This window comes from Octopus bimaculoides, chromosome 8, assembly GCF_046866305.1.
Source record: "Octopus bimaculoides isolate indiv1 chromosome 8, ASM4686630v1, whole genome shotgun sequence".
Taxonomy (NCBI): Eukaryota; Metazoa; Mollusca; class Cephalopoda; order Octopoda; family Octopodidae; genus Octopus; species Octopus bimaculoides.
The window spans coordinates 36,147,575-36,169,621 of NC_142935.1; the positions used below are offsets into that span (position 1 = coordinate 36,147,575).

Sequence of the window (22,047 nt, forward strand, 5' to 3'; positions counted from 1 at the left end):
TCCTTACGGGATTTATTGATAGCAGATGGATACCCTTTCTTAGTTTTGTCAATATTACCTCTAGTATTACTATATTTCAGTGGTTCATTACTTGTTGGGGATGCGTATAGCTATGTACACATGTATATGTGTACACACACACACAGGTAGTTAGTCACATGTATCTATCGTCTGCTTGATTTCATATGTCGTTTGGCTAAAGTGTTCATATAATGTATACACATGCGAGTGTATAAAAAAAATTGTATATTTACATACACAGGAAATATATATATTTTCACTTAGTGAGGTATATGTTTGATGTACATACATACATACATACACACGTGTTTAAAAGCTACACACGCGCGCGCACACACATACACACTCATGCATGCAGAGTATGTGTGAAAGTGTTGTCGGCTAAACACGTATATATCTCTAACACCTAATGATTTACAAGGTAGGTTATATTAAGCGATATTAAAATGTGTTTGAGTGTATATAATAGGCTGGTGTATATGTGTTAGTATTCATATGTATGTGTATAAGCTTGTGCATGTCTATACCCTTTATATATGTATGTATATTTTATGACTATTTTGTATGCATGTGCGTGCATAAACATATACACATATATATACATACATACACATACATCTGTCTCTCTCTCTATATATATATACGCACATGTACACATACATATATTACGTGTATATATTTAAACATAGATATACACATATATACACACGTACAAATATATATATATATGTATATATATATATATATGTATATATATATATATATAGATAGATAGATAGGTATAGATAGATAGGTATATTCAGATATAATTGATATATATATACATATATATATATATATATATATATACACACACACACACACACGCACACACTGTATATACACATACACGTACATTATATGGAGAGAGAGAGAGAGAGAGAAAGATGTGTGCGTGTGTATAAAAATATACGCGCGTATATAGTTAAATGTGTCATCAAAGAGTAATGTATTTACTGAAATATGGCAATACCAGTGGTAATCTTAATATTTCAGTCAAATAAAATGGGAAGTGAAACACACAAACCTCAAAAATGTAACAAAACTAAGAAAGGGTATCCATCTGCTTTGGTGTATGCATCCATAAATCTCTTAAGGATTACAGACGGAACAATTGCATATATACATACATACATAAATGAATATACGCGCGCACACTCGCATTGAGAGAGATACACACACTCACGTACACATATACACGCATGCAGATATATATATATATATATATATATATATACACACACACACACACACACACACATATGTTTACATATATATATAACGCATAGTTATATTGGGTATACTTACAATATATAGTTATATCTAATTAGATGTGCACATATATATATATATACTCTTTACTCTTTTACTCTTTTATTTGTTTCAGTCATTTGACTGCGGCCATGCTGGAGCACCGCCTTTAGTCGAGCAAATCGACCTCAGGACTTATTCTTTGTAAGCCTAGTACTTATTCTATCGGTCTCTTTTGCCGAACCGCTAAGTTACGGGGACGCAAACACACCAGCATCGCTTGTCAAGCGATGTTGGGGGAACAAACACAGACAAACAAACACACACACACACACATATATATGTATATATACACAACGGGCTTCCTTCAGTTTCCATCTACCAAATCCACTCACAAGGCTTTGGTCGGCCCAAGGCTATAGTAGAAGACACTTGCCCAAGGTGCCACGCAGTGAGACTGAACCCGGAACCATGTGGTTGGTAAGCAAGCTACTTACTACACAGGCACTCCTGCGCCATATATATGAGTTTCTCTCGATTTCCACAATGTTTGTTCTATAAGATGTCTCGTCTGAAGGACACATCAGCTGGTAGTAGGGGATTCAGGAACCACCTTAGTTATTAGATCAACCTAGTTCTTTGAACTATGTCGTGTAAACTGGCCGACTATTCTATAGACATGAGTACCCAGAATGTATTTCCTAGATCAAATAAGTGACAATTCTGGTTGTTTGAATTAAAAGTACAATTCATCTAACTATTTCTGTCTACCCAATTTCATTCAACGCTTTTGTCAGCCTTGTTTTATTCTTATAGTAAGTAGAAAGCCATAAGTCTGGCTAAAACTGCTTTGGGATCGAACCCGGGATCTCATGATTGCTGTGCGAACTTCATAACCACTCCTGTCCGTATCTAAATTCCTGTATGTATCTATATTCACCTACATGTGTATGCCTGCACATATTTGTATTATATATATATATAATGTTATATTTTAGAACAAACAGTAAAATGTTGTCGTTATAGTACTCGGAGTTTCGAATGTCGGAGGGAAGATCTATGATGCATTCTCACCGGCTATTAATAGCAACAGACGCTATGAAACTCTGCATGTATAAATATACATACACGTGTAATATAAGGGTATGCTTCAATGTTTTATATATATTTATATATATATATACAGACACACACACCTATATATATATATATATAAATATATATATATATATATATATACACACACACACACATATACAGACAGATTATATGAATATATACACACAGGCAGACACTATATATATGTGTATATATATATATATATATATATATATATATATATATGTGTGTATATATATATATATATATACAGACACTATAATATATATTTATATATAAAACATTGAGTATATGTTTTACGTATTACACTTCTGTAAATCTTAAACTATTTTTACAGTACATATTCCATACATGCAGATAAAAATTACAGGTCAAGCCTTACTTTATATACATGCATGCATGTAGGAACTACAGGGGCTATTTTCCTCCACATGCTTACATACACACACACACACACACACACACACACACACTTGCGTAGGTGTGTGAATGTATGTTTACTGTAAAAAAAACTGCAATTTTACTTGCTTGAATGCACGTCTGCGTGTGTTTAATTTTATTGCATATGGATTATGTATAAACGCTATGCAGCTAGCTTAAGATTCGTAGGTGTATAGAAATTCTTATATGCACGTATAATATGGGATATATATATATATATATATATATATATACACACACACACATATATATGCACTGTATTTATGTATGTACATATATATGTACTATACATTTGTGTGTTAAATATGCATGTATGCATTTACACATCCTACAAATGTACACAAACACACAGATGTATGTTTATGAATATATGTATATAAATCAGGTTACAGTCTCAGAGGCACCAAGTGGCAATTGTAGCATATAAACTGCACCCTCTTACCATTCCCCACACCAATAATCTAAATGATCTATTTCTGTATTATCTACCTTACAGTCTTCAACTTTTATAAACGAGTGAATATTTAAGATTGATCTCAATAGAGGAAATACTTCCGAGATCCAAATTCTCTTTAAAATTAAACACTTGCTAGCTATCATCAGTTCTAACTCTGTGCTCCTGCACCTGTTATTTCTCCATCATCATAATACTATTCTCTACTGCTGCCTTTAGCTTTAACGAACAACTGGATGGATGTTTAAGGTCGATCCAATACTTGAAATAGTTTCGAGATCCAACAAAATTACAATAATCAAATTTGAATGGCAATAGCAAATGGGCAGACTTACTTAATTTTTATCAGTTGTTAATTAATAGATTTGCTGTTCTGTTTCTCTATTTCAATACATTAAACTTGTCGTGCAATAATTGAGCTTAATTATTATTTTTCTCTTAAATGAGATTGGTTGAACAAATCAGATTATTTCTAAAATATTATAGACACCACAATGCTAACTGTTGTAGCAAATTGGCAGAATAATTAGTGTTGGTTGGAGACAGTGCTTTGCTGTATATGTTCTGGCTCTTTATGTTCAGAGTTCAAATCCTACTGAGATCTACTTGGCCTTTTATCTTTATGAAATAAAGTATCTGCTCAGAATAATAGACTGTAAGGTTATTAGAGTGTTGGAGAAAGTGTTTTGTGGTGCTGACGTTTGCTTTGCAACCATGTTGTTTCAAGTTCAGTCCCACTGTGCAGCTCTTTGGGTTGACCAATGTTTTCTGAATGAAATTGGTGTGTAGAAACTGTGGAAATCCATCATGTATGTGTGTGTGTGTTTGTGCGTGTCTTTGTCTTCCTCACCTCTTAACAACTCTGTTGGTTTGTTTACATACCTCTAACTTTGTAGTTTGGCAAAAGAGACTAATAGAAATCACATAACTGCCAAAGAAGTTTCCAGGGCTCATTTGTTGAACTAATTGAGCAAAGATAGAACACTCTCTTCATTAAATCAAACAGATTTTTTAAAATCCTTTTGATTCCAACCTACCTGACACTGCCCCTTGTTCTGTGATATGAATTTCTTACTTTAAAGTGATTTGAATTAATGCCTTCGGAATTAATTTATATGCAAACAATTAGCTTAATAACAACTGTTATTTTTTATTTTCGAAATTAACTGAAATGTAAAAGGCACCCATGCCGGTGACACATAAAAGCACCCCCTACACTCTTGGAGTGGTGGACATTAAGAAGGGTATCCAGCTGTAGGAACAAAACCAAAATCAGACTGGAGTCTGGTACAGCTCTCCAGCTTACCAATTCCAGTCAATCCGTCAAACCCATGCCAGCATAAAAAAACAGACGCTAAATGACAAAGATGGTGATGATGAAAAGCAGTGTATTTTTCCCAACTTTTTTGTATTCTGAACTGGTTTCATGCAAGTGTTTTTCCACAGATGGGAGGATCACACACAATAAAGTGCATAACATATAATTTTATTATTACATATATAATACATATATGTTACATATATAATTTTATTATAACATATATAATGCATATATGTTACATATATAATGCAGAAACACCCTGCAGACTACGATAGTCAATTGAAATAAAATCAAAAAAAATTTATTCTTTCTGTGCGGCTTGGCACCAAATCATCCACAGCCTAGTCTACAGTTTCTCTGTTAAACTGAGATTATTCAGCAAAACTATAGCACAAATCAGTTTAAATAAATATACTCAAATTTCCAACATTAGACCATGAAAACCAATTCACATTATATTAGGGTTATGTATCTGCAGAGAATATTTATCATGTGCATTTTAGTTGCTTAAGTAACATTGCTATGTATTTATAAATGTGCTTAATGTAGCATTTAAGCTTTAGGGTTTTAGGTTTAGTTAAGTTTCGAATGAAACAGGATTTATACAAGAAAGGATCTGCTAATTCTAATTAGCTACATAATTTACTGCATCTAAGCTGTAGTGGGTAAAGGATTAGCTTTTAAATGGCATGAACAACTATCAAATATAAATAGTAGTGGAACTTATGTATGTATTAATTTAAATTTGTTTTTCATTCTCACCATTCTAAGCTGAACAATGGTTAAGAAGTTTGCTTCCCAACTACATGGGTTCAGTCCCTCAGACCAAATAATCTTGTGTATAGATTTGACAGACAGAACTAGAAGTCCATTTCATATATATAAATGTGTGTGTGTATGTATGTATGTATGTATGTATGTATAAGTATGTGAATATATGCATAAATGTATATATGCATATGTACACGTGTGTGTATTTGCACCTCTTTGTCTTCACATTGTCTAAGAAATGAGCATCAGTCATACAAGGAGTGTCATTCATTTTCAATCTTCCAAGAAAACATAACCGGAAAGGCATCTGGCCATAGAGAATCTGTCTCAACAAAGTCTGTCTGGCCCATGCAAACATGAAAATGTGAACTTTGAATCAATGACAATGGTCATTGCAATAAGAAGTTAAATCCATAAAATTAATAATTTCTGTGAATTTCTTTGGCTTGAAACATAATTGGCAAACCTAACACAACACCAAGTTTGTGTATGTGCCATGTTCACTGAACAATATAAATATACATTGATCTTTCAAGTATACAGTTGGATCCATAAAGAAAACAGTAAGTGATAAAATAGATTTTAATTTAGGCTCTTTATGTAATATATGCATCATATATCATATGATACATAAAGACACTAAATTAAAAGATTAAGCTAGTGTAGTACTACTTGCATCACACTTGGTTAATTTTGCCCAGATGGGTTATTTTATAAATAGATATAAACGTGGCATAGCTGTGTGGTAAGAAGTTGGTTTCTGAACCACATGGTTTTGGTTACCGTCCTACTGTATGGCACTTTGGACAGGTCTTCTACAACCTCAGATCAACCAAAGCTATGTGAATGGTGGATTTGATATGCAAATGGTGGATTTGAAACTGAAAGCCCATCAGGTATACTCTCTCTTGCGCGCACACACACACACTCACATTTTATATGCAGATGTGCGTGTATGCATCTATGTGATAAGTATAAGTGAATGCCGTTGTCATGCTAGCAGTGTCCTTCATTTCCAGTCTTCTATGAAACATGTCCAGTCATAGGGAATATTACCTTACTTGGAAACAGGTGAAGGGTTACTGACATTAAGAGCATTTGGTTGGAGAAAATCCACATTAACAAACTCTGTTCCAACCCATACAAGCATGGAAAAGTGGACTTCAAATGATTACAATGATAACTATTATGTAATCATCAATCATTGTTTTTATGTTTATTGTTTCCATGATGGCATGGGCTGGACAGCATTTCAAGAGCTAGTATTTTATAGTTTATATACCATTACTTGTGGAACTGCCAGATCTTTTTGTTTACCAGAGACATAAACAATATCATAACAAGGCGGTGAGCTGGCAGAAACATTAGCACGCCGGGCGAAATGCTTAGCGGTATTTCGTCTACCGAGGTCGACTTTGCCTTTCATCCTTTCATCCTTTCATCCTTGCTTGTCCCCCCTATGTTTAGCCCCTTGTGGGCAATAAAGAAATAATAAGCAATATCATAACAATGGAAACAATATCAATGTGAAGGCATGTAAATACACACACGTATGCGTGCACATATATAGACATACATGAGATTATGCACATATCATCATCATATATATGTAACTTGGATATATATCTACGTTTGTGTGTGTATATATATATATATATATATATATATATATATATAACTTTTTTATTAAAGCTACAAAAATATCACTAAAACTGCCACTCAGTTTCCTGTTCCCATTCATCGGACAGTTGTGATGAAGAAATTACCAATTTTATTTTATTCCATTCGTGATCACAACTGTCCAACGAATGGGAACCTGAAACTTTGAGTTGCAGTTTTTGTGATGCTTTTGCAGCTTTAATAAAAATGCATATCATTCTACCTTCAGTATTCAAATACAGTTCTTTTCCACTTTGTTTTTCCATTTACGTGCTTACTTGTGTGTGTGTGTGTATATATATATATATATATATATATATATATGCATACATACATACATATATATATATATATATATATATATATATATGAAGTAGGCTACATAGGTTGGTGCAGAAGTCCCTGGTTAACAACTGAGGTTAGTTTAGTTGAGTTTCCTGATGTACATCTCATTTCTCTGCTCTCTCTGTTCTGTCTGATTCAGATTTACTTCAACTACATATATATATATGTGTGTGTGTGTGTATATATATCTATAAAAGTTGATATATAAAATAGCAAACACATACATATGCAATATATATTTTTCTATAAATCCACAAGCACATGTGTGTGTGTGGCTGTGTGTATTCACACACACACACACACACTTAAACACTCTTCATACTTCCATTTTTTTGTCTTGTTGTTCTACCTGTTACCGAGTAAGTTACTTTTTTTTCCCTTGAGGTATTTTCAATGATGAACCTATCAAAAACTAGTCATGTTTTAGTAACAGATGTAATCCATGGGAAGCCTATATATCAGTGTCATTCTTTTTCTGCAGGACGGTATCATTGTTTTCCCACATACATGCATATGAATGTGTATCAGAGTGTGTGTATGTTTATGTGTAAATATACATGTTTAGATGAATGTGTACACACACACACACACACCTGCACCTATATATTAATACATATATATATCCATATATATATATATATATATATATATATATATATATATATATATATATATGTACGTGTGTGTGTGTGTGTGTGTGTGTGTGTGTGTGTGTGTGTAATCAATACGTATGGTTATATATGTAAATGAATATGAACTTTGACAAATAACTGTGAGGATATAAATAATAAAGACAAAATAGATATATTAAACACCATGCAAACTAAATCCCTGCTGTATTGAAGTTATTTGCTGTTTGGAAGGAAAATAAATGAAATCCTTGTGGCAAATGCGATCACAGTGAACTGAGAATCTCTAGTATTAAGAATTCTTCAAAATTGACATGCAATTAAGAAAAAGACAGTCTGATTATTTGGAGACAAGAGGACAGAGGTGGATAAATGTTTCTGCATCAGATATACATATGTATACATAGGCACCTATTTGCATTTATACAAATATGTATATATGCTTGCATATATGCACACACATATATATGTGTGTGTGTATATATATATATATATATATATATATATGCGAGTAAAAATAAATACAAAAAAGGTGGTTTTTTTGTATGATTGTGTATAGAGGAATATATTATTTTGTTTAAAAGAGTTCCAACACTGTTTGTTTTTTATGTTTTATTTATATTCCTGCAGAACCAATGCGGGGTATAGAATATGGAATATACAATATATAATATAATATACAATATATAATATAAAATAAAATAAAATAAAAATGGATGGCACCATGAAATAAAGTATTGAATGTAGATGAAATATTGAGTGTTCAATATAAAGGATCAAATATATAAATATAAATATATAAAGGCGACTCGAGTTTCAGGGCTATTTCCCTTCGTCATGGCCGGTATGACAGACTAGTATCACTATGACTAAGTGAATGCATGTGTGTGTGTGTGTGTGTGTGTATAAGCGTGTGTGTGTGTGTATAAGCGTGTGTGTGTGTGTGTGTGTGTATAAGCATGTGAGTGTGTGTGTGTGTGTGTGTATAAGCATATATGTGTGTGTGTGTGCGTGAAGGCACATGGCTCAGTGGTTAGAGCGTCAAGCTTACGATCATGAGGTTGTGAGTTTGAATCCCGGACCAGGCTGCATGTTGGGTTCTTGAGCAAGACACTTTATTTCACGTTGCTCCAGTTTACACAGCTGTAGAAATGAGTTGCGACATTACAGGTGCCAAGCTGTATCGGCCTTTGCTTTTCCCTTGGATAACACTGGTGGCGTGAAGAGGGGAAGCCGGTATGCATGGGTGACTGCTGGTCTTCCATAAACAAACTTACCCTGACTTGTGCCTGGGTGGGTAACTTTCTAGGTGCAATCCCATGGTCAGTCATGACCGAAGGGGGGGGGTCTCAGCTATATATATATATATGCACATATATGCGTGCACATATACCACACACTTTACACATATATACACACAAATACACTAGTGTATGTTATTCTCAAATTACTTGTGTGTTAAGTGTTCTGATCTATTACTCTTTTGTACTATTGTATATATATATATAAGGTATTTTATCCAACACTATATGTGTGAGTGTTTGTGCATGCATACATGCATGCATATATATATATATAAGACCAAAATGTAGAAATGTCAGTTAAGATGAAATTCCAGCCAAGGATTGAAACTAATGTGTCTAATTCTAATTTTTTGGCTAGTAATATCGTGTATAGAGGTATTTTTCCATCTATTTTCACATAATGCAGTATTGGCTCTACCCTGTTATCTCGACATACATGATGATGTATAAATGTAATGGCCAAAATTAAAATTCTGCCTCAAATCTACAGCCCAATTTCATTGTACTTGCATTCTCCACAGAGGTAGCAACTCTTTTGACTACATTTAGCCATAAAATCAGAATATGAAGTTTCAGAAATGTACACGATTCCAGAATTTTCAAGCAAACGGTTAAGAACACATGAAAATATGTAAAAAGACCTGGGTAAATAAAGATAGTCATATTTTCACTACACCATATATCTGTCTGGCCATCTGCCTTTTGGTCTGTCTCTTCATCATCATCATCATTGTTTTTATGTCCACTTTTTCTGGACTGGCATGTGTTTGAAGAGACTTATGCATATTTTTTTATCAACACTTGTCTTTATATATTTTTTCCAGCAGTCTTCATTTGTTGAAACTGGTGGCATATGAAGACTAGTGGAAAACACACACACACACAGTTAACTAAACCTGTGTATTTCCTTGTAACTGGCAGTTTAACCCTTTACTATTTAAACTGGCCTTATCAAGCTCAAATATTTTACAGGCTTTATATTCAAACCAGCCTGGTCCTGCTTCTTGCACCTGCCCTACAGTATCATTCTAAAAATAAACAATCACTTTACTGCAGTTTTGAAGCTATGAGATAAGGCATAATTAATTCAAAACAATGTAGAGAGTAATCTGAATGTTAAAGGGTTTGGGTATTCTTAAACGTTTGGTGTTTCTAATTGTCTCAAGGTCGTTAGATGATAGGTCTTGTTCATGTTGACTGGAAACATATGATGGCTTTGCTCTACGGCTAGTGATATGGTTATAGCGTTTTTGAAGAAGGCCAGTCATTTTGACAAATACCAGCCGATAGCTCTGGAATTGTCATCTACATGTGCAATCATGTGGCATAATTGGTCATGAAGCTGAGTTTTTGTTGGTAACAGCTGTTTCTTCACATTAGTAATGTCAAATTTGTTTCTTAGAATTATAACATATGGTAGCATGTCAAAATGAGTTTGGATATTTTGCTTATGCTCAAGGTAGAATGGCAGATAATTCAGAGAGTCTCTGAGGCTTAATTTGATACCTTGGATCAGTTTCTGTATGCTTCTGTCCAATCTATGATTGCCTATCTGATGTTTGTATGTAATCCAAAATACTTTTATTTCCAAATGTGTTTGAAGAGAGCTCTGGATTTTTGACATGACTGTTGGTGTCAACAGCTTTTTGATGTTTCCTGTTGGCTTTCTACTGCAGGCTGATGCATTGCATTCTGTTCCTTGTGGGGGATGAGGTATTTCACTTTTGAAGAGGTAGCTTCTATGTTGCTTCAGTTGTGTAGTTGATTCTACCTGTCTTTCGTATTGCCATAAGTTATCTGCTCTGTTGTATCATTTCGATGTACAATATGTTCCACATACAGATGAAATTCCTCTTTATTTCTATTCAACAACTTGTGGGGCCTCTGTTCACTAGGAAAGAAACATAGTTACCACCCAGTGACAGGAGCTTTTTTGTAAAAATTTCCTATTTTATATTTTGATACAATCTGTTTTTTTTTTATTTATGTTTTGCTGTGAAGATTTTGTTTGTTTGTATGTATGTTTGTGTGTATACACACACACACATATATATAGACTTTAAAAAGGATTTAGATAATCCTATCAGGTGGTGCTATTAAGTTAGACATGGCCTGGACCAATCTTTGGTCGAAACAAATCTAAGTATTATCTAAGTTTTTATATATGTATATATACATACACACACACACACACACACACATATATATATATATATATACACATACATGTATATATACACACATAAAACATACATATATGTACGCGTGTATGTATCCACAAACACACTCATATATACTCACATATATACTTATTTATAAATCATGAACATAGGCGCAGGAGTGGCTGTGTGGTAAGTAGCTTGCTTACCAACCACATGGTCCCGGGTTCAGTCCCACTGCGTGGCATCTTGGGCAAGTGTCTTCTACTATAGCCTCGGGCCGACCAAGGCTTTGTGAGTTGATTTGGTAGACGGAAACTGAAAGAAGCCCGTCGTATATATATATATATGTGTGTGTGTGTTTGTGTGTCTGTGTTTGTCTCCCTAGCATTGCTTGACAAACGATGCTGGTGTGTTTATGTCCCCGTAACTTAGCGGTTCAGCCTAAGAGATCGATAGAATAAGTACTAGGCTTCTAAAGAATAAGTCCTGGGGTCGATTTGCTTGACTAAAGGCGGTGCTCCAGCGTGGCCACAGTATAAAAACTGAAACAAGTAAAAGAGATATATTAGAACTACAGTAATCCCTCGACTACTGCGATGTTACGATATAGGCGAGGGATTACTGTAATGTGGTTGTTTATGTTTGCTGTATATAAAAATAGCCTTATAAAGAAAATATACATGTCGTTGCTATAAAGAACGTATAAATACAATTGCATGTACCAGCATGAATATTTAAGGCGATAATCAAATAGACGATTATAATATACTCTTACATCTGGAAAATTGATGTGCTCTGGAATGAATAGCTAGAAAGTAAGTAGCTAAATGGATCACAGTCGGTATCTACGAAGAGCTTTATTGTTTTGCTGTCAACTGATCTTCTCACTTACTGAAATTATATTAAGTGGCTGAGATCTCTACCTAGATTCTTGGTGGTATCGGTAATGGTTCTCCATCGTTCAACAACGAGGATTCAGTTATTCAGTTAACTGAATTACCTGTTCCTGAATTAACGTGTAAATGGCCGAGTATCCTTAATGTAATTCTGAAGTAGAATCCGTGTAAAACAGTATGTGAGAAGACTGTACATTTCTGAATTACAATTTACTTGGCGGGCTTCTATACAGTTTCCATCTTTTCAACTTCACTCTTGAGGCTACTGAAAATAAAATCTGTCCATGATGCCATGCAGTGGAATTGAACCTGGGACCTCGTAATTATTTAGCGAACTTCCCTAATATTCAGCCATACTGCGCGTACTGTTAAACTTGAACACAACTTGTGATAAAATTCTTTAAAATACTAGTACAATATGTTCGGCAGGCTGGGGTAGGAGACGCTGAAGGAGCTGGGCGGTGGGATTGAACTTTGAAACGTGTGGTTGCAAAGCTTAGAACATTGATATTTACTCAGTGTGTGTATGTGTATGCGCGCGTGCACATGCATGTGCATACATATAGTCCTACCTTGTTACGTTAAGGATTCTAATTTGGAATATTGAAACCACCTTGGTGTAGTGCTTAGTACGATTGTATGGCTTATTGAAGATACGAAGTTCGATTCTCGTAGTCGATGTTACTTCTTAGCTGTCTATGTGTCTGTCTGCATGTAACTGTGCGGACACCATCTGATAGTACTCCGTGTAATACAAATTAAAGTATAGATATTTGTCTTTGTGTATTTCTAATCTTTCATCCAAGCAATCAAATATCAGGTGTACAAGTGAAGCATGACGTTTGTTAATGTTAAGCCGTAACCAAGTTTAAATTCAAATGTGTTCGGCACGCAACCCACTTTTATCAAACATACCCGTTTCTTTTACCAAATCTCCCTCGAATCACGTCCGATTTTAAATCGGACGTGATTCGAGGGAAGTTTGGCTGCTATTTCCAGCAAACTGAGTGGCACTGACGAAGAGCGTGTCTAACGAAATTACATGCACGCGTATGTGCGTACGAGCACACATCCATGCGCACGTGCACACACACACACACACAGAGATAAAGAGACAGATAGATAGTCTAATCAGACATTTCGTCTCTGGCTTATTCATCTGATAGAGGTGAAGTTGTGATTATGATGCCCTTTTCCGAGGAAATTAGCAATTATGAGATTAATTAGGTTTAAACTTTTTCCTAGGTCAGTACCAATTACCATTTCATAAACGTGCCAGATTACTAGCCGAGAGTCCACGCATATACACACATTTTCACACACACGTGTAAAATTATACGCTCGTCTTTTCTCATCTTTCACACATTCTCTGATAACAGACACAAAACCCCAAAAATATATATAGCTTTAAACACACACACACATTTTTACAGACATACCCGTGCACATCCAAATACAGACAATATCTCTACACACATACAAACATACGCTCACACCAAGCCACATAGATTTTAGTTTTTGAATACAATGCATATTCATCACAAACACGAACATCCCTTTCGTGTATAGACGTATAGTATACACACCCCTTTATACGGAAACTAGGTCTGATGGGGGGTGGGTTTCATTGCTAATATTATTTCAGCTAATGTCAGACACTCCTCAACTTGCCTGCTGCTCTTTTTTTTCCTCTTAGTCGTCGATAAATTCGTCTGTCAACTGTCCCTTTCTGCAAACAAACCGCCAACACCCACATCTTGTTTATTACGTTACCCCAGAGATGTAAAGCATTTACTGCTTTCAGTCATTGGACAACGGCCATGCTGGGGCACTGCTTTCAAGTTTTATTCTTTTGTTTTAGTTCATCATATTGCTCTTACTAAATAGTGAGACGTGATATAACCGAACCGGCAGATACGAACACATCCATTTATCTGTTTCTTCCGCCTTCTCTCTCTTTCTATTTTGTAGTTTCAGCTCAGAGCTGTGGCCATGCTGGGGCACCGACTATCTATCTATCTATCTATCTATCTATCTATCCCTCCATATTAATCACATATCTTTATATCTATCATAGCTATGTGTATATTTATATATGCGTATATCTATGTTTGTATCCATATATTTATATATCTATTTACCTATATATGTCTAATGTATATGTATCTGTCATCGCTGTATCTATAGATAATCTATGATGTTTCTCTCTTATCTAAGCTATCGTATATTTATAGCTATTATTCCTCCACACACACACACACACACACACAAAACTGTCTTTCAAATCATAATTTCTATCTACCAAATTCCACTCAAGATATAAAGGCCAGCCCTAGGCTGTAGCAAAAAGCGGTTACCCAACAACACTTTGCTCTCCGTAACCGAACGAAACCGAACTCGTAACCACGTGGTCGACTATATATCTATTTACGCATCCCCCGTTCACGTAACTTCTCGGTTTCACCACGCAATTTTTTTCTATGTCTGACTCACTTTTTCCTTGTTTGTGTTCTGTTGCTTTTTTTATTTTCTATTATATATCTTTTCTTCGTTGCTTTCTCATTCTTTTTGTCCTTCTTTCTCACTTTCGTTCAACCATTCTCTTCAGTTTCTCTCTCTTTTTCTTGTCTTTCAATCATTCTTTCATTAGGCATCCCCCAACCCGCTTCCTTGTATATATTTCCTGCTACTGTTCATTTTGCTGTTTTATTTCATCCTATTTCCACTTAATATCTTTCGTTGCCAGTCTCATCACCAAAACGTTTCCCGTCTCACTTTTACTTACTATCCGTCTGTCTATATTTTCTTTCACTTTTTCTTGTTTGCGATGAGGGAGCCTCCTATGATAATTCGAATGAAATTTTCTTTGATCCATGAACAACAGTAGACCGTCTGTTCAATTAGACCTTACCTGGGGCTAAACAGCACTGTCTCTCTCTGTCAGTATATATATATATATATATATATATATATATATATATATATATATATATATATATATTGCGCCCCTGTTTCTTTCCATTACGTCTTATTTGATTTTGTTTTTGCCACCTGTCTCCGTCACACTTTATCACTGTCTCGCCTATTCTTTCTCAGCCATCTCTTTGACAATCATTCTTAATGTGGAGAGGAAAGACTGTCACAGAAATGTATGTGTATCTACCTATCTATGTATGTATCTATCTATCTATCTACACACACGCACACACACACACACACACACACACACACGCACATGATCAGTTTCTACATCTTAAATTTTCTTTCTTCCATGCCTTCTTAACATCTCTGTCCTTCAGTCTTCCGCTACTTTTCCCAATATTATTTCTGTCTCCTTACTTTCTGTCCATTCACCTACCTCTCTTGTTTAGACTTTTCATTTTTTGATTTATATCTTTTCATCTTTTTTCCCTTTTTTCTTTTTTTTTCTCGTTACTTTTGTCTGATTCTATAATGTCATATTTCTCTCTGTTCCTCTCTCTCTCTCTCTCTGTTCCTCTCTCTCTCTCTTTTCCTCCCTTCTCCAGATCTAGAAATCCCTTCTCTGTCGTTTATTTTTCCCGCTTTCTGCCACTCAATCCTTATATCTCTTTTTTTTTCTCTCGTTATCGCTTCTTCTCTATATAACACTCTCTCCCCCTCTATCACTTTCTCTTAACTTTCTTTCGTAACCCATGTATCACTCTTTTTTCCACTTATTACTCTCTTTCCTTCTCTATCACTCTTACCACATCTATTACTCCTCCCTTCTATCACTGTCCAATTCTAACATCTTCTCCTTACTTTCACTTTTACCCCGTGTAACATTTTCCCCCTATCTATTCCCCTCTATCACTCTTTATTACCCTTCTCTTCATTACTTTAAATCGGTAATCAGTATTTCTCTACCTTCCTTTCCTTCTCTATCGCCCTTTTTCCCCATCTAACACTGTTCTCGCCCTCTCTGTCACTCTTCCACCCGCCTTCCTCTCTTTCTCTATCATTTTTCCCCCCATCTCGTAACTCTTTCTCTCACACACGTTTCTTTATTCAAGCTTTGTTGTCTGGACCCTTCTTCTCTTTCCGTTCATTCTTCCTGCCTCTGTTATTTTTCTATTATTTATGTGCATCTTCCTCTCTGATTCTCTAATCTGCCTATTTGTTCCTATTCTTTCATATTGTATTTATCTCGTTCGTTCATTCATTCATTTATTTATGTAAGTAGTGCTATTGTCAGCCAATCTTTCTTGTTTGTCTTCCTTCGTCCGTCATTCAACATGTCCGACTTTAAATACTCTCTTCTCCATATCCTAGTCTCATACCAAATACAAGTTCTGATTAATATTTCATGTCTTCGTCCTCTTCTCTGCACCATATCTCAATAATTCACCTATCTGTCTACTGAAATGAATACCTTTTTCTGAACAACAACATCAACAACAAAAGAGAGAGAGATAGAGAGAGAGAAAATTACATCGCCATGCTACCTATCTGTCTCTATCTGACCTGTCTATCTTTCTATCTCAGTTTGTCTATTGGTCTGCTTGACCTGTCTACTTTTGTACTCTCTTTTTCCTTGTCATCGTCATCAACATCATCATCATCATCATTGCTGCTTTACGTCCACTTTTCCCAGCTGGCATAGATCGGACGGTCTTTCTTAGGATTTGGTTGACGGCTGGATACCCTTCCTTCCATAAACCCGTTTAGTCGTCTTTTATGACTCGCAAGAACGCAGTGTATCTGTTCTAGAACCGGAATACACATCACGCACACACGCACACGCACGCACGCGCGCACACACACGCACGCGCACACACACACGTACGCATGCGCGCGCGCGGGCGTTGAGCGATTGAAAAGTTCATCTCACAATCAGTGTCATTACTTGGTCATTTAAATAAGTCTTGATATGATTACTGCCACCTAAATAGAATTAGTACAAGCAGTGCGGGGGGGGGGGGGGGGGGGGGGCTGCCCGTGCACCTATATACATGCCCGTGTGTACGTATGTGTGTATATGTGTGTGTGTGTACTTGAATAAATGTGTTTCTCCATATCTGTCGTCCCATTGAAACTACGGAAAGCACTGCTTTGTTTTATGCTCCATAAGCTAGCAGTTCGTCAAATGGAATTCTGTAAGTTAACCCCTTGACTTGAAAATATCTACGGTTGACATAATTTGACTAAAGCCATTCCAACGCAGTGCTCCAGCATGGGCATGTTTCACTTCTTCCATCCTCACATTTTGCTTCCCCCCCTCTTCTTGCCCTCTCTCTTTCACAGACTCACACGTGTATACATATATGCATACATGTAAACTGTATGTTTCATTACTCATCCAGTGACCTTTAACACATGCTTACATGTTCTTTGCTGTTGTGGTTTGACCTGTGATTGAAGACATTCCAACCATGACCTTACTGTCTGTAGAGAATGTCTAATCTATGACTACATCATATAAAAGAGACTTGATTGTTAATCCTAGCAGGACGAGTAACCCTGTAGAAGGTCATTGTCGAAGAGTTGCATGTATGTGTGTGTCTGTGCGCGTGAACCCTTCACCCTCCCACCCACACTTCCACACATTTATTGTCTGTCTGTCTCTCTCTCTGGTTTCTAGTTATGATGTTTCATCCCTGTGTTTTGTTACGTCACTTTGCCCTTACCAAACCCAGCTCTTATTGGCTATTTAAACAGATATATTAGCTAATACAGTCAGACAGTGCTGTTTGATACGGCAGTAAGGGAAGGCAGGAGGGAAAGAAATTAATGAGTCAGACCAGAATTTCAATCACTTTACCTTCCCATTGTTAACGCAGGGCCTGACAGATGTGGATGATGTATACTTGTACAGTTATTCACATGCGTATGCATATGGAACACAGGCATGGCCAAATGGTTAAAAAGTTTAGTTGCAATCATGAGATCTTGGATCTGGTACCCTAGAAGGGCAACTGGGGCAAATAACTTCTGTCATAGCCTTGGTTTGACACAAATTTTGTGGACCAACAGTAAAATACATCTGCACAAATGTGTGTGCACATATACACACACATGTACATGTATACACTCACATACATATATGAATGCACACATATACATATATATACACACATACATATATGAATACACACACACACACATGACTGAAGTGATAGTGTCAAAAGACTGAAGAAAATCATCATTAAACATGTTTTCCATGAAAATATAAAAATATACCTTAGCAAAACATTACGTTTTGACATTATGCACAAGCGTGTGCACACACACGTGCATGCACACACACATCCATTTTGGTGCTCAAAATGTACTGAAGTAGTATTTATTGATTCACAGCTGATGAATTACTCCTCCTGTTATTCTGGTTTTCCACATCTCACTGCCAACTGTATTTACCTGCATACAAGTTGACATGGTATATAATGTAAACATATAGTATAAACATTCAAACATTGTCTCTATCTTTCCAAATCTTGCTGTATTTCACTTGGAATTTTTGATCCTCCAAAGTCATCTTAGAGTATAAGTTGACCTACCACTTTCAGCTGTAAACTTGGTCTGTAAAATTGGACCTTATGCCAGAAAAAAACAGTAGGTTCAGATTATGATATATTTATAAATATCCATAGGAGTTACCAGTTCATAACAACATGATCAAGTAATCTGGAATAAGGCACTCAAAAGCATGAGGTCTGAGCATTAGGTTTTATCTACAGCAGTGATTCCTTCAAAAGATATTTTGTGAACCTGAGGGCTCATTGGGGATTGAATGGGAGTTTGTGATCAAATCCAGTTATAAAAGAAAATAAAATAAAAATATATATAGAAACTACAAAGATAGATAGCTACACAAAAGCAGGAGGATGGCAGTACCAAAATAACTGGAGTGGTGGTGATGATAGGGAGTTGTTATATAAAGTTGTGTTACTAGGGAAGGTTATGAAGTTTGTGAAGGTGGTGGTACTTTGATCTGCTGGCAAAGAAATATCCAAATATTATGTTTGGTGTGGCTTCCTAACCACACGGACTTGGATTCAACCCCACTGTACTTCATCTTCTACTATAACCCCAAGTTGACTAAATCCTTGTCAGGAGATTTGGTAGAAGGAAACTGAAAGAAGTCTGCCATACATACATATGTATCTGTGTGTGTGTGTGTGTGTGTGTGTGTGTGTGTGTATGTCTCACAACTACTTAACAACTGGTATTGGTTTATTTACATTTCTATAACTTAGCGTTTGGCAAAAGAGACCAATAGAATTAGTACCAGACTTAAAAATAAGTATTGGGGTTGATGTGTTCAACTAAATTGTTCAAGGTAGTACCCCAGCCTGGCCACTGTCCAATGACTCAAATAAGTAAAAAATTAAGGATATGTATATATCTGCGTGTATACAGTATTCCTCTCTGTATCCATGTATGTTCAGTATTCTTACCTACACTGTACTGTTATTCTTAGTTACTCTTACTTGTTCCCCCTGCTTTAGTGTTAACACAACCTAGTTTGCATGTGTAAATATGTACCATGTATTGTCATGCATACAGCTAGTCTTTGAACAGTGAATATTTAGACAAGTTCATCCCAACAGCCACGTTTAACTCCACTTGCATGGTGTGCAAACATCATCCCTGCAGTTTATGGATTGTTTTGTGATAATAGCAACCACTGCGTTCCAAAATTCCATCATGCAAAACACACACCCACACACACATACCCTCTCTCACCCTTTCTCTTTAGAAAAGATTTTTTTCCTAAAGGATTTGGAAGACGTGCTTGGCTTATAAAATAATAAGGCAGAAGCAGTATCATTCATGTTGTCAATCACATTTCACTCATTCCCCCCCCCCAAAAAAAAAAATCAGAATAAGAGAAACAAATTGTACATATATCAAAGTTCTGCAAAGCCTCACTATGACCACCGCCACAGCAACAAAAAAAAAAAGAACAAAAATACCTTGTAACACACAAATGACTACTAAATCATTCTGTTGATGATGAATGGCAGTGGTGATAATAATGATGATGATTTGTAAAGTTGGCATAAATCTTGGAATTAATTAGACAAGAAAATAGGAGGCTGTAACAGTTATGCCTTTACCAAAGGTTTTATTCACAGAATTGAATGTCATGTGATTATTTGTACTTTCAAGCTTTTTGTTCAGGGAAAAGGAGACTCCTCCTGACCCGTCTTTGAATTTCCAGTACTAGGCATGAAGAGATTATTTACATTATTTACAATTGATGGATATTTGTCCTCATCTTGTTTGTTGTTAACACAACATTTTGGCTGATATACCCTCCAACCTTCATGAGGTGTGTTGGGGGAAATTTTGAACCTGGGTTCTCATTCCTAAGGTATTTTTCGATATTATTATTATTATTATTATTATTATTATTATTCAGGTCACTGCCTGGAATTGAACTTGGAATCTTGGGGTTAGTAGCCCACACTCTTAACCACTACGTCATATGCCTTTAGTGGTTAAGAGCACGGATTACTGACCCCAAAATTCTGAGTTCAATTCCAAACAGTGACCTGAATAATAATAATAATAATAATATCGAAATATACCTTAGGAATGAGAATCCAAGTTCAAAATTTCCCTAACACACCTGATGAAGGGTGGAGGGTATATCAGCTGAAACGTTGTATTAACAACAAAGATGAAGACAAATATCCGTCAAATGTAAATAAAGTAAATAATGTGCATAATTCCTCATCTCTTAAATATAGAAATGAAGAGAGACATTCTTAAACCAGAGACCTGGCCTGAATGCTTACAAGAGAGTGGACTCTGCTAAAGACATCCAAGTGCTAAGATGCTGGTGTTAAATTGGGTGACATATTATGTCTTCTTCCTGTAATAATATTTGAACTAGGCGGCGAGCTGGCAGAAACATTAGCACGCTGGGTGAAATGCTTAGCGGTATTTTGTCTGTCTTTACATTCTGAGTTCAAAATTCCGCCGAGATCGACTTTGCCTTTCATCCTTTTGGGGTCGATAAATTAAGTACCAGTTGTGTACTGGGGTTGATCTAATCCTGCTCCCAAAATTCCGGGCCTTGTGCCTAGAGTAGAAAAGAATATTTGAACTTAGAATACATAGAGCAAAAGAACTAAGTCCAATGTTCTTTTACAGTTCCACCAGTCTGCAAACCTGGATTGCTACTTAAAATTCCAGGTCAACACTATTCAAACAGACCTGTGATGAAAAGTGTTCCAGCCATGACACTCTTGTCTTATATTTACACACTACAGAGTCTGACAGAAAAATGTATACACACTTCAGGAGAGGAAAAATTTTTTAATTCAGTGTTATTGCAATTTATTCAGTGTTATCACACTTTGATAAAACATCAAAAGGGGTATTTATATTCATGGAGGTACTTTTACAAGTTGAATACTTATACAGATTTTTCCTTTCCTGAAGTGTGTATACGTTTTTTTTGGCAGACTCTGTATATATCTCACTGCACTATGAAATATGTCCTTCCTTCTTTTAAGCTGGTAAATGTTGCTGTTTTTGTTGCAGATCATTATTTCTTTAACTGGAAAGCCATTTTTATTCATTTTAAATATTACTGTCATCATCATTATTGTTGTTGATTTTAACATCCACTTTTCCTTGCTTGCATGGATCAGATGGAATTC

At 35.7% G+C, this 22,047-nt stretch overlaps 1 protein-coding gene across 11 annotated transcripts in view; it reads left to right on the plus strand.

Moving 5' to 3' along the window:
- Positions 1 to 22,047, plus strand: part of LOC106867420 (zinc finger CCCH domain-containing protein 10) — a 639,081-nt gene that overhangs the window by 59,447 nt on the left and 557,587 nt on the right. The window contains exon 1 of one of the 11 annotated variants that reach the window (XM_089356348.1): positions 388 to 442. The exons of the other annotated variants lie outside the window; for them this stretch is intronic. The gene's annotated coding sequence lies outside the window, so the exon portion shown is untranslated. Of the gene's footprint in view, positions 1 to 387; positions 443 to 22,047 lie in introns of those variants that run through there. 11 annotated transcript variants of the gene reach the window in all.